The sequence below is a fragment of the Prinia subflava genome (assembly GCF_021018805.1).
Source record: "Prinia subflava isolate CZ2003 ecotype Zambia chromosome W unlocalized genomic scaffold, Cam_Psub_1.2 scaffold_37_NEW, whole genome shotgun sequence".
NCBI classification, from domain to species: domain Eukaryota; kingdom Metazoa; phylum Chordata; class Aves; order Passeriformes; family Cisticolidae; genus Prinia; species Prinia subflava.
The window spans coordinates 196,899-211,603 of NW_026960612.1; the positions used below are offsets into that span (position 1 = coordinate 196,899).

At 41.6% G+C, this 14,705-nt stretch overlaps 1 pseudogene; it reads right to left on the reverse strand.

The window, feature by feature from the left end:
- Window positions 1–1,754: 1,754 nt before the first annotated feature.
- Window positions 1,755–14,705, reverse strand: part of LOC134565161 (inorganic pyrophosphatase-like) — a 38,466-nt pseudogene continuing 25,515 nt past the window's right edge.

Consider the following 14,705-nt stretch of genomic DNA (forward strand, 5'->3'; position numbering starts at 1 on the left):
ATTACCAGGAAAAGTCAAATATTTTTCCCTGTAAAACACTGTTTTGCATTTTATCAAGAGAGACATCATCTAGCAAAGCTTTCCTAGTTCACTTTCCAGTATTATAAGGAAAGAACTATGTGATAAGTCTGAGAAACACTGCTCTACTAACTATATACAGATTGTCTTAGAGAATTTCCAACTTGCAAAGTCCTCACCAGCTTCTTCACAGAGCAAGCAATTCTTAGGATTAATAATAAACAAAGGCTTGGTGGTTCTGGTCAATTTTACAGATGGCAACATTCAAAAGCCTGAAATAAACAGTCTATCTTAGCACTAACACGTACATATACAAAGCTCTATTCCTCCTGGGTTTAGTGTGCAACATATACCACTGACACTGGAGTTGAGACAGATGGAACATCTTTCAGAGGCTAGAGAACACTAGAAATTTTCACTCTGTAGTGTTAAAACTCATGTAGATTTGTAGTTGCAGAGGTCTGGTGTAATTTTGGCTGGTTCAAATGTTCAATATGTGCTCTTATATGCACAGATTATCTTCCATCTCTTTGGAATTGACTGGTCATGGCAATTCACCTGCTGTGCAATCATTCTTTGTTTGCCCCCAATACAGCTGACAGTACATATGCCAACCATCTAGAAACTCACTCAGTGGAATGGAAATTCCCCAACCCAGACAAGCCATTCTAGTTCCTCATCCGTAAACTAACAAAACGTCAAATAATTCTGAAAACAACTGTACTACACCAAATCAAAATCTATAGGAAATTCTGATAAGTGCACACTTGGTAAACATTTGGTAAGGATTTGAATGTTTTCCATTTGGTTCTCTTAGAGTTCTCTTGCTCACCAAGAAAACTGCTCCCTAGCAATAGTGAGTGTTGCCTTTTGGCTTTTGGTGTCTTCTTGAGGTTTTTTTTGAGAACTCAGTATATCTGATTTAAGGCAATAATCACTCACTCAAAAATGCTGCAACTAAAATAGATGCTGGAAAAAGAATTGTAGGGAACCAGCTCTCACTGCAGAAATAGTTCAGAAATTTTGCAGTAGCTGATAGATGTCTCTCAGTGTACTTGCATACAAGATCTCTGCTTCAACTTCGATTATTTTGTTTTTATCCAGGAACTAATAGATGGATATAAATTAGAAGAAAATGTATCTGCTTTTAGTTTTAAGTAAATAAACAAAAAAACCCCAAAAGCAAACAAAATCCTCTGCAAACACAGGCAGCTTTTACTTGAAATCACCACAGCCATTAAAATTCTGCAGCAAACACTCATGTACTTTCACTTCAGTGTGAAAGAGATGAATGTCTGACAACCAAAACATGCAGTGTAGTGTACTAGACAAAAAAATACCTGCTTAAAATGTGCAAGTCAATCTCCCTGCTTATATTTAGAGTTCAACTGTCCACGATTCCTATTTCAAGGCCATTTTACTTTTTTTACTTTTTGCAGATTGGCAACTGCATGCAGCATGAAAAGTGTTTATAATAGAGTATTGCATATTTTCCCTGTCTGGAAAGCACCAAGAGGCAGCACCCTACAAAGACATAATTAAAATACTTAGACTGAACTGAAACAGAATGATGGAAAGGAGTATGTGGAAACATAGTTCACAAAAACACTATCACTTAAAAGAATATGAGGCACAAAAAAAGACAGAAAGTGATACCATTTGATAAGAAGGGAAGCTTTCAAATAAAAAAGGCATTAAAGTTTGATACAAGGTATCTATTTTATGAACTGATTGTACTAACTTCCTCCCCTCCCTGAAAAACAGGGAAAAAAAAAGATTTGTTACTGAGAAACAAAATAAGACATACTTCTGATTTAATAATTATTTACCCTGTATCCCTCAAAGTACAAAGAGCAGAGAATGAAAAAGAAAATATTCCTTTGCACATTTGTCACCATTCAAATACATTTGGACTTGAAGTTTTAGTTGCATTTAAAGACTCAAAGTTATTGCAAATTTGAAAGTACAGAGGAGGTAAATACTTGCTTATAGCTGTGACTGACATGTCTAAAAACATATTTGAATTAAAAAATGAGTTTTTCTTTCATTTAAAATTTACAGTCTCATTAATCAACATTCACAAATGCAACATAGAGATATCTAAAAATGAGTGCTGAAAGCAAGGTATCTGAATAGGAAAAAGTTTGGTTTGATGCATCTTTACAACTTAAACCAACATCTCTTTGCAACTGAGAGTCTTATTTGCTTGGGACAAAACAGCATCCAGGATAACACATTCTTACTAGAAATACTGTTGGAATGTTAACTGCACAGACAGTGGACAGCGTGCCCTTTGACACCTCTACTTGCATAATTACTGTGACTGTTGAGGCGAAACACTGGGTGCCCTGGCAGCCATGCACACATGCAAAATACCTCATGTGGTCATGAGCACAAGCTCAATCACAGCCTATGTTAGAAAAGAAAAAGTAATACTTGGGGGCACTATCACCGTGGAGGCCTAGCCAGAAAACAGACTGGGGACACAGATCTGGGTGCATCAGAGCATGCCGGGCAGAAGACCCGGTTTATTTACAAAAACCTACTTTTATACTTTTACTATGAGGCCTGTGGATTGGAGGAAGGAATTCCCACCTCCACATCACATTGGTGAAGGGGACTGTCACACAGTCTTGTATGTCCCGGCAAGGAATGTAAAAACAATGGCTATGTTTATAGAACATAGCTGATGTTTACATTAAAAGAGCGTGAGAAGGTACGGACTTCTCCTTTAATATGAACGCTCAGCAAAACCGGGAAAAACTCATGGCAACATCTCACCCTTTTAAGTATATTAAAAAAGAAAACAAAAAAAGAAAAATGAACAATTCTATGACAGGAAAAAAGAAAGAAAAAAAACCTGTATAAAGTTCACCGACCTTCATTTAGGTGACGGTGTGAGGGCTACACGTTGGTCTGATTGTGCCTTTGCTACCCAGGGTTTCACCCTGAACCCCTTGCAATAACCTGCTCAAAATATCTCGAGCATAGTCTAACATAAACTAACCAACAACCCTCATATATTTAAATTTTTATAAGATACAAGGGAATATACGGTGCAAAAGGCAGGAGCATTCCAAGAAAATTTTACTACTCAATTCATAATTCTGAACCCCAAAAGTTCTGTCCCAAAACCACAACCCCCAAACAACGTGCACTTTCCCCACAGAGGTCGAATGGCTACCATACATAAAACTGAACCATAGCAAACAATTCCTCTGAGTCCATGATTAACAGTCCGCTGGCTCTCAGCATCACACTGCTTCAGTCTGTCCTTGTCCAGCAGCTCCACAGGATCCAAAGTCTCTATGGAGGCCATATAGGAAAAGAGAGGATGCCAGTCCGTGTCCATGTTAATCAGATCTCGAAGAGGCTTCTGTGATGGGTGGCACTAGGGTGGCACAGGGTGCACAAGGTTTCAGGATCAAACAGGATCAGTCCAATGCACCTGAGGCAGCTCAGCAGACTTTCAGCGGCCACCTTCTTAGCATGGATCACAGAACCTGAGGATAGAGAACTTAAAAAACACAAATTGAGCAATTGACTTTTTCTCAAAGAATGCATGATATATAGAATGTGGACGTATAAACCCACTGCAAGGTCCAAAGAAAACTGACCATAGCTATGTGGCAACATCAACACTTCCTACACTTGAGATGATGGCTGTAAACCAGCCAGAGAATTTTGCTCTTGTTCTAGAGCTTGGGAAACTGTTTCGTCCCCCTGATGTCTTTGTCTTTTTCTTCTTCTCCGAGTTTTCAGGCTTGGCAAGGGCTCGGCATGACCCACTGCTTTGCAAGTTTCTGCAGTATGGTCTGGACCCCCACATCGTGCGCAGAGAAACAAGGGAGTCACTTTCTGTGCCTCCGTTTCCTGTTCCCCACTAGGCTGAATATCTGTCTCATGTCCAGCATTCTGCCTCTGTTCAGCCGGCTGTGAAGCAGCCGTTGGGGTAATCACCATAGAATCACAGGTGTTTAGAACTGCACAGGTCTGGATCATTTCCAGGACATCAGAAGTCTCTGGAATGGTTTCCAGGAGCCTCTGGCAAGCAGAATTAGCATGGCTCCTTGCTAATTGCTCCAGCAGTATCATTTTCAAAGTTCTATCCTTGACTCTCGTCTTTAAAAAATACATCAGACGCGATATAAATTTATGAAAAGGTTCCTCTGGCTTCTGTGCTATGTCTAAGAAGTCTTGCCTTGGGGAGAAGGATAACTTGGTTTTTATCAATGCAGATATCCCTATGTATCTGCACGAATCTAAGACAGTGCGAGAAAGGCCAGTTTGCACATCAGGGCAAGCATATTCACTCCTTCCAGTAAGTAGATCAGCTCTGACCCCAAACAAGGGATCGTCTCGAGGCAGGTGGCTATTTTTGACAGCCATTTCTCCAGCTAGGAATTTCCAACTTCTCTCAAAGGTAAAAACCTGTTGAGGTTTAAACATCACTGTTGCAAAGCCTCTTATTACATAAGGAAAGATCAGATTCTCAAATTCTGCACTGATCCATTGAATTGCCTCAGTGAAGCTTGTATTATTTTCTGCCACGTCCCTTGATAAGGGAAACGGGACTGCCCATGATGGGTCATCATGGCTATGATGTTGTGGAACCAAACCCACAGGTCCCTGAACTGGCTCGGGCAAAGCTGCATCTGCAGGCAGCAGCTCCGTTATCTCAGCAGCCTGATTTGGCTGGGATGCAGGACTAAAAACCTCATCCGATTTCATGACAGGAAAAGCGTGCACGTCAGAAAACGCTTTCACTCCGTTATCATCTCCCACAGCCGACCCGGCCCCGTAGGGGGGGTGGGTGGGGGACAGTGACTCACTCAGCCCCTGCTCTGTGCAGGGGGGTGCTGGGCAGGGGGGCGTGGCCGACGGGCCACAGCTTTCAGCTCCTGCTCGGCCAGCCGATGGGTCGGTGGGTGGGGCCAGAGCCGGCGGCAGCTCTGCGGCTCCAGCGCTCGGCCCCGCCCCCTCTGAACGGAGGGGGCGCGCGGCGGGGCCGTGCGGCGGAGCGGGGGGGCTGCCCTGCGCGGGGGGCGGCGGGACAGGACCCGCACGTAGCAGCTGGCGGGAGGCCGGGACCGGGCGGGCGGGACTCGGTCGAGCCAGCGGCCCGCCCTCCACGGGTCGCGCAGGAGGGAGGGGGAAGGGCGGCGCGGCGGAGACTGCGGCGCCAGCGGGCGGCGTCGGTGACCCCGTGGCCGGGGCCCGGGGCGGCGCAGGGGCCGCCCCTGCCGGGTTCCTCTGCTGGAGCGCGCGCGGCGCGGCGGGGGGCGTTGCGGGGCCGGGCGGCGGTGGCTCCGCCATGAGCGGCGGGGGGGCGTCAGCAGCCCCCGTGGGCGGCAGCAGGGTCCCGGCGCGCGGCCGGGATCGCGAGGGGAGGGGCGCGGCGCCGGCGAAGCGGCGGCGGCGGCCGTGCCCAGTGACTGCCCGGCCCGGCGGGCGCCGACACGGCGTGCTCCGCCCCTGCGGCTCACCGGTACCTCCCGTGCCCAGCCGCGCGGGAAAAAACCGCAGAAAAGCCTCGGAGCCATTCCAACAACCCCGCTGGGCGCCCCCAACCCCCAACATGAGGGCTGGGATCTCCTGCATTGGCTCTAACCCTGCATCAGAGCAATCCTCGTCATAAGAGACGGAGCTCGCAGGGGAACCAGTCCTGGTTCCTGTCGAAAGCCCAGAATCAACTTCAAAGTCCTCCCCAGCCTCTTTTAAAAGCAGGAAAACTGTGGTCCATGCCCGTAAAAGAGTGCCTGCCTTAGAGTTTCCGTCAAGGATGGAAGAGAAAAGGCTTTTTCCCAGGGTTCTCCATGGGGCAATATAAAGTGCCTTTTCAGCAGTATGAAAAATTCCAAGTTTCTTTCCCCAGCTAAGCAGTACTCTCACGTGTTTCCTGGTCAAGTCAGCGTCACAGGACAACAAAAAGGAGTGGAGCAGTTCCATCATCAATTGTTCCTCTTGAGAACATCGTGGGTTTCTTCTTTTTGCAGCTGTAGAAGGCAGATTTTTTTCTTCTTTTTTCTTTTTCCTTTTTTTTCTTCTTTTTTCTTGCCTCACTAGCTTGCAACTTGACCACGTGGGCACCAGTTATCACTGTGGAGGCCTAGCCAGAAAACAGACTGGGGACACAGATCTGGGTGCATCAGAGCATGCCGGGCAGAAGACCCGGTTTATTTACAAAAACCTACTTTTATACTTTTTCTATGAGGCCTGTGGATTGGAGGAAGGAATTCCCACCTCCACATCACATTGGTGAAGGGGACTGTCACACAGTCTTGTTTGTCCCGGCAAGGAATGTAAAAACAATGGCTATGTTTATAGAACATAGCTGATGTTTACATCAAAAGAGCGTGAGTAGGTACGGACTTCTCCTTTAATATGAACGCTCAGCAAAACCGGGAAAAACTCATGGCAACAGGGGCACATTTCCCCATGTAATTTCTGGTATCCAAACTAGCATATTTTAAAATGGAAAAAATTCTCCTCCACTAACGTTTGCATGTGAAGGCATCAAACCTGCAGGACATTTTTCTTGCCTGAACAGGAAACCTGCATGTTTTAATTTTATGTTAATTTTCAGAATATGACAGGTGTTCTTTAAGAAATATTCAAATAAGCATCCCCTGTCTAAAAGCATTGCATTTAATTATGCAAGTAGACAAACAAAGAATCTGTTTAGTGAATGGGGACTACAGTCAGCTAGTCAATGAGTTTTAACACTGGGTAGTAACCCATGGCAACAGGGGAGACAGAGAAGACAGCAGGCTAGATACAAAGAGCAGTCCATCCTGCTATTCAGGATCAGAAGAAACAGCACTGCAGAAGGAGAAAAAACAAAAGAAAAATACTCCAGTAGAACAGTAATGAACCTTTGAAAAAGCACAATTGGACCACTGCAATGAAAGGTTTATATCACAACACTTACATTTCCCCCACAACCTTTCTCCTCCTCCTTTTACTTAAATTTTTGCTTAAGGAAGGACTATTTTAATTTATCTGCTTTATTTAAGCTTTGGAACTCTGAATAATCTTTTAAAATTAAAAATCTTTTCTTTTAATGAAAAGAAAAAAAGGGGTGGAAAAAAGTAAATATCCTTACTGACTGCACAATCAATCGGGCATGCTCCTCACTGCAACAAAATGGGCTGCCACTCACCAGAACATTTGTGCTGAAAAATAAACACATGCTTTATCCATCAGTGGAAAAGAGCTATGCACAATTAAGTACTTATGGAAAAAAAACCACTGTCACATACAGAGCTCAGAAATGTGTATCTCCAAGAAATAAGGAAGCCAAAACCACAAAAATAATGCTGGAAGGAACAGGTGTGTGGAGAGGTGTTCTTTGAGTTTGAGATGTCTAGACTGTGTATTCTATATTAATTCAAGCAGTGCTCACACACAGTGCTTCTGGCTGCTAGCTTGGGTACTGTGCAGAGGACCACAGTCAAGAAGCTAAATCCCCCCAAGAAGTCAGTAGAATTAAATTGACACTTCCTGAGGGAGTTGAGGAACACCTAGATGGCTAGCAGAGATGATGTTAGTATACTCCATCTCTTGCGCCTTGCAGGATGGCTAGATTCTGTGGCAGATCATGGAAGTAACTGCAGGTTACTTCAGCAACCTAGCTGCAGTATCTAACAAGAAGGAAAAACAGGCCACATAAAGCAGTAGATATCTGTAGTATTTCCAGACAAACTCTGGGACCACATCCTTGGCAGAAATGTTCCCCTATGAATCTGTATCCTTTCACACGGAAAAGGAGTTTGATCATGAATTTTAAAGGTCCTACAGAATAAACTGCACAAACTTTAATTCCCCAATACAACAGAACGAACAGTGACAAGAGGACCAAGATTCTCCCAAAACAATTCTGAACAAACACTCTGGGGCCATTTCTCAAAAGCTGAAGTAATGAATGCCACATCTATGTAATCAATATATTTCTGGAACCACTTACCAGTAAATCATCATCATCATTATAAAAGGTGCAATTAGTCAACCATGCTTTATTATCAATTAATTATCAAATCCATGAATATTCCTGTCATCTCAAATTAAAAAAAAATCTAAGCAGTTCATGGACAGCTGCAACTTGTTGAATAGCACCAGTATAGCACAATACGAAGAGCAAGAGATGTGACTGGATACATACCACTTTATGGTACCTCCATCAACTTTTTTATGAAGCAAAGCTTTCCAGTGTTCATAGGTAGAATTAATAATTTCAACAGTAAAATCCTAGTTTACAAGGAAAGTTTTGTAAATTAAAATGTTATTAAACAGAAAAAAAGGCACAGAACTAGTTTATTAAAACATACTATTTCATGATTTATTTTAAGGCACCACCTTTGAGACCTCATTAAATTTCTGGAGAATATAACACCCTTTTTATGTAAAGAAACAAACTTCACTATTTGTCAAATATACTGGCAACTCATTCAGGACTTTGCTTCAGTCTGCAGCCACAAAACATGAACCCTACATGAAAGAAATGAAATCAGCACTAGATGCTAAGGAGATCCCTGCTGCTGTAGAAAATTGTACCAGGCTCTAAATGGGATTAAGTGTGTGAACTATGACTCCACCCTTACACATGCAGGTCAGAGTTCGGGTTTCCCATCTAGAGACATAATTTCCATTTACTTTATTAATGCACAATCATATACTTAAGCATTTGCAAGAACATAGCATGTCATCCGCTTAACATTTTCTGCTTGTTTGAAACAAAAACAATATTGGGGGTGGGGCTAGGATGAAAAAGCTTCCAAAAATTAAAGTAAAATAAGCCCTCGGTGTCCAGATGATGACTGCTAGACTTGCAAAAAGCTGCCAACTGAACATTCACATTTGTTAACAAAGAGTGACTTGGAAAAGCGCCACTGGAACATTGTGAACTTCACCAGAGCTGCTGGAGCATAGCCATCACAGCCGCCTTGCCACACCCTGGGTCTCTAGAAATGCTTGAGAATTATTTAAGTGCTCCAAACTAGCTATCTCAGGGCATTTAGGGCCTCTAGGCTGAACTCCAATGGCCTGACAGGGATACACTGTTCTACTGTCACTCTTCAGTGCAGGAAAACATCTAAGAGCAGTTCCTGGGAGAACAGGGGAGAGATCAGGTAATCAAGCCTTACAACGCCACAATTAATGGATTTAAAAGGCAGCTTTAGTGCAGAGGGGAGTCAGGGCATTTCTTTAACCAGACAAAATATGTGATGTTGCCTGTGCTGGTTAGAAGGCATCATGTAACTACTTTGATAGCACTCTGCAAGGCTGAACTGGCTGACACATGGACATCATTCATGAGAAATCTGTGATTCTTTGCCAAGAATAATCTACACAGAGCATGCAATACACAAGCTGTAAAGCAATTTTACTCAAATCACATCCAATTTCTCTGGAAAAATCCAGGTATTTCCTTCTACAAGGTCTATTCACTGGTCTGATCTCCTTTCAAACACCGGCCATTTCTACTGAAAGTAGTCAAAAAAAATTCATTTTTTTCTAAAAAAAAAAAAAAAAATTCTCAGCCTTCAAGCCAAATGCTTCAAATGTATTGACAGAGATTTACCAGAAAGAAGTATGCCTTGAGCAAATACCAAATAAGAAAAAAAATCTGTAACCTATTGTCTTAAACTGCATACCCTTAAAAAAAAGTCAGAAAAATTTACCAACAGGACTAAAAAAAACCCCTGAAAAGACAATCTGTTCATTACTCCGACATGGAGAATGAAAATGCTTTGAAAAACACCTAAAAACCACACAGATGCATGTGTAAATCTCATTAGGATTAGGACAATTTTTTTTTTCAGACTTTCTTTAATGACCTATGCATTTTCCCTGAACAAAGTGGAAGGTAGCAAATATTATTTAATCCTAGCCTAATAAATTGTATGCAAAAGACCCTCCCATCGAAATCCTTTTCATTAAGCTTCCTCCTTTACAATTCCAAAAATTCTAGGATGCATTATAGGGTTCACATGACAGAATGATGCATTTTTAATTTTGCATTATCTTCACCTTGTTTTTAAATTCTCCATTAAAAGCAAAGTGATTTTCTGGTTTACCATCAGGGACTTTATAGAACTGGAACCAGTCAACTGTTGCCTCAAGATAACCCGGTTTGTGCTTCCTGACATCATCAATATCTGTAGGTTAAAAAGAAAAAGAAAAAAAAAAAAGAAAAAAAAGAAAAAAAAGAAAAAAAAAAGGTTTCAGAACATTAATTTTCTAAATTTTCCTAAAGAATCTGCAGCAATTTGATTTCACTGAATACTTTCAAAGTCCTTGGTAAACTTCACTTTATTACATTAGCTGCCCATAGTTGCTACCTTATGATTTCACAACCACACTAAGCAGGTAAACCAGTCATCTCCTGCCTGTCATTAATTAAGACCCAAAGGTACAATGAATAAAAGGACCATATTTGTGACAGGAGAAGAAAATTCCATATTTATCTCAGTAGGTAGCTCTTGCAATACCTTAGATTATTAACTGAGGTAATTTTTCCTCCAGCAACTGCAGGGACTACAAGCATTTTTTTGATAATGAAAGAATAGTTATAAAAACAATTCCAACACATGGATCTTTAAACCAGCACCTCTAAACAAAATATAGGCTTGACTTGTCAACATCATATTAAAAGGCACTCTTTTGCTCACATTAGTTCCAAATTCATCCCCTTCAAGACATGACAGAGACATGCCAGGAGCTCTAAACACTAACTTGACTGATAACCTCGTGGTATCTGCATATTCACAGTGATAAACAATTCTACCTCTACAATCCTGATGGACAAAGATGTGACAGAACACAAAAAGGAATGTATTCCATTTGTGGGACACCCTCATGAGGCAGAGATGAACACTGCCATGGTGTGTACAGAGAGGTGAAACATCACAGTAATTCTGCTTGAAGACTACACTGCCATATCAACAATGCAATTCTTTATCTTACAGCCCTTACCTGCTTTGCATATCAAACTTTAACAGGCTGTCCTTTGAGACTACCACCACTTCTGTCACTTGCAATGGTGTGGTCCTAGCAACCCCTTAACAAATTAACTCCCTGGCAACATGTTTACATGGAAAAGCTTTCAACACTTTTCTAATTATTTTGATGTAATAAAGGTTTTTGTCCATCCCAAAAGCCAAATACTTTGTAACTGGTGTAAACTTCTATTTCCTTTCCACAGTCACTTCTGATGGAAATGGGAGCAGACTTTTTACTGCTGTAGTCAACCAACTATTTCATAACTTCACTCTGCTCAGGCCACCTTCCATGGTGTTACTCTCCTCTAGTGTTTTGCAAGTCACTCGTTCATGTCTCCCTTCCTTATTCCTTCTTGCTCTCTCTCAATACTGCCAGGTTACTTCATTATCTTCTCCCATATGACTCATTTGATGACATGTAGCTGACAGTGATTTCTGCTAAGATACTCTTCTGTCTATCCAGTCCTATAAAATCAGAGTTGCTTAGTCCATGGAATTGATACCTAGCCATGTGCTTTCCATCTTTAAGTGCCTAAATGTCTTTTAAAATTTCATTGTGAACCTGAGCAAAGACATTAAAATATTTCTGAACAGAACAATAAGAGAAAAGGTCTTGTGCTACAGACCATTCAATTCTCAGTAGACCACCAAAAGAGATGACATGTAGACTGAACTGGGAGGCCAGACCTATGTGAGAAGACATTCTGAGTGTTAACAGGCATGTCACAGATGCCACTCCCAAATTCCACTGCATTACCACTACCCAAAGAATAAAACATAAAACCTTGAAGAACTCCATGTAAATTTTTGCTTTGCACACACTTAACAGGGCTACATGTTTATGGGCTCAGAATAAAACACATTTTGAACTTGGCTGCTGGCCATCTGTCTGAAGGAGATCAGGGAATTTCACTGGCAGAATCCCAGAAAAAAGCAAGGGCACATATGACTGTGCTAGAGGCAGGTCTTCTAGCTGAAATACGTCTTCAAGAGCACAAGAAGCTTTTCACTAGGGTGGATGGGCAAGATCAACCAAGAAGGAATGATTTAGAAAAGGGTGGGATCTTGGTTGGAGGCAGAATGCTTCATTTGGGCACTAATAGAACTGCAGCTCCAATTCAAATCAATTTCAGGACTGCAATGTATCATCCTGTTCTCTCCAAGCAAGAGAACATCCCTCCTCCAACTCGAGTCGTTGTCATCTCCTCCTCTTGTGAGGTTTGAATTCACAATATCTAACACTTGTTGAAGAGACAGTATCTCCTCAAGTCTGTAAAGCGTACCAGGGTGCTGCAGCAATTTCCTTAGCTCCCAGCAGTGGACAAACTCCAGACCTCCATCTCCAGACACTACTTAAATTCAAGCATACTTTCTCACACTGCTGCTCCTTTTTTCTGGTTCCTGTTTTAGCAACAGTCTCTCTTAACTGTTTCTCTACTCCTCTACTTGGTTATTTGCCTCCTACTCCCATAAAAACTGTTCAACAAAAGTGCTTTACAGTCTACTAACTGGCAATTGGTACTTTTCTCCATCTGTTGTCCCTTATTTATACATTTTATTTATAGTTATTTGAAGGACTCAAGTATTAGGATAGGCTTTGGGATAGACTTTCATTATCTCCTTTTGTTAGAGATTCTACCCTCATGGATAGAATTATCTCCCTGAATTTCATACTCTCTCTACTGGAAAATACCTTGCCTAAGTAAAATGACTAAACACAATCATACTACAGCATTATATGGATGCTGTATATTCTAGTTTTGAGGACATAAGAAAGGGGGCATTAGTTGCTTTTATTTCCTGGGTTCCTTGCAAGTTATTCTCCTTCATCCCTATGTTTCACTTCACTATTCTTTACTATAAAGGACAGCTACTGAACATCAAATGAAATTTGAAAGCTTGATTAAAGAAAAAAAAATACTCCAGAACATCTGTATTATAATGGAAGTTGGTGGCAAGCAGAAGAAAAAAGTGCAACAGTGCAACAAAATAAACCCCAAAAAAGAATCAACACTGTTGCTGTGGAGTCAGCATGTAATACAAAGTACAAGGAAAACAGCAACTCTTGCATCACTCACTCAACAGCCACCTCTTCAGTTCATTAAAAGTCACCACAGAAAAACTTGAAAGACAGTTTGTCTTCCACTGAAATTTAAACAGCCTCTTTGAGATATCAGGGGGAAAGGAGAAAAACCACACTCAGAAAACAGAAAAGTAAAGAAAGGTAAAAAAAATCATAATAAGCAGTACAATAATTTATTACACTAATATCTACAGAAGATAACTTCAAATTATTATGATTTTTAAATAAGCAGACAATTTAGATGTCTTTTCTACAGTAAACACTGTTAAGAGACTCTTTTTTGACCGTGACTGCTTATCTTCCCTTATAGCTATGTACTTACACTGATGTTAAAAGGGGCAAGTTTGGGAGCAGCAAGCATGTACATGGCCCAAAGCAGTTTTTTCTCTGCCACCAAGCCCTGCTCAAAGTGGCAGAGCAGCTCAGGCTCCTGCAGGTACGTTATCAGCATATCCCCACGGGGCTCTAAGTGGGAATTTCACTATAATGCCTGTATACAACCATAGGTCTCATTTTTCTGGGCACCAAAGCTAAGCACCAAGGGTTAAAAAGAGAGCAGATCACATTAAGGGTTGAAGTTCAGTGTCCATAAGGAAAATCCTTAGAGGCTGGCACCAAGAACTGCTGCTAGCTCTCTGTCAAGGGAGTGAGCCAACATGAATGCAGTTCCCAATTCTAGCTGGCTTTACAGAAGAGAGCAACAAAAGCATTTGTACAAAACTACCATTTTTAGTACAAGAGATGCTTCTTCTTGCAAGCAAAGCTAAAACAACATGTTTGCAGCAAGCTTTCTAAACAAGGTCTGTGGGAAGAAAGGACATATGTTTTAATAACATCTTATAAACATTTACAGGAAACAGAAGCTACATTCCATATAAAGGCATTTGGTGTATTTTGTGCAGGGGGCAGGAGGGGAGCTTTGGTACAGCTAAATAATTTCTTTATACTGACTGCTTACACAAATCCACAACAGAAGTCTTCTGGGCCTCTGCTGCTTCTCTGTGAATAAATACACCCAGACCTGTAACAATATATGGTACAAAATACACAATATGCCTTAGTTTTGCCATTTAGGGTTCGATCACTAAACCCTATCCTGAAATGCATATTGTAAAAGTAGCATGGGAACACGGCATAGTTAACTGCACCAATGCCAGCAAATGGCAGCACAATAAAGCCAGCAGACATCACCAACTGCTGTTGAATAGATCCTGGCATCCTTCCAGGGAGCAATGGCAGCAAAAATGGCTGCTAAGATTCCAGGCCAGTAAATCACCTCCAAAATGCCATCCAGCATACACAATTAGTCCATTTTGCTGAAGGAGGGCAAGATGACCTTCTGAAAGTCAGACTTCATAACCTGCTTCAAACACAATTCCTGCATCCACTGCCAGCGATTATTAAAATCTCTTGTCCAATATGAAGATGCCACATACATTTAGACCAAATCACAGCACAAAAGTATCACTCATCCTTTCTGACCCTGAATCTGATCAGATATCCAAGTGAACTCTAATATATTAAATTCAATCCAAACTATGAGATAAGCAGACAAGCAACCTTTCTACTCCAAAAATTTAGTTCTTCTCCTGCTTATTTTACAA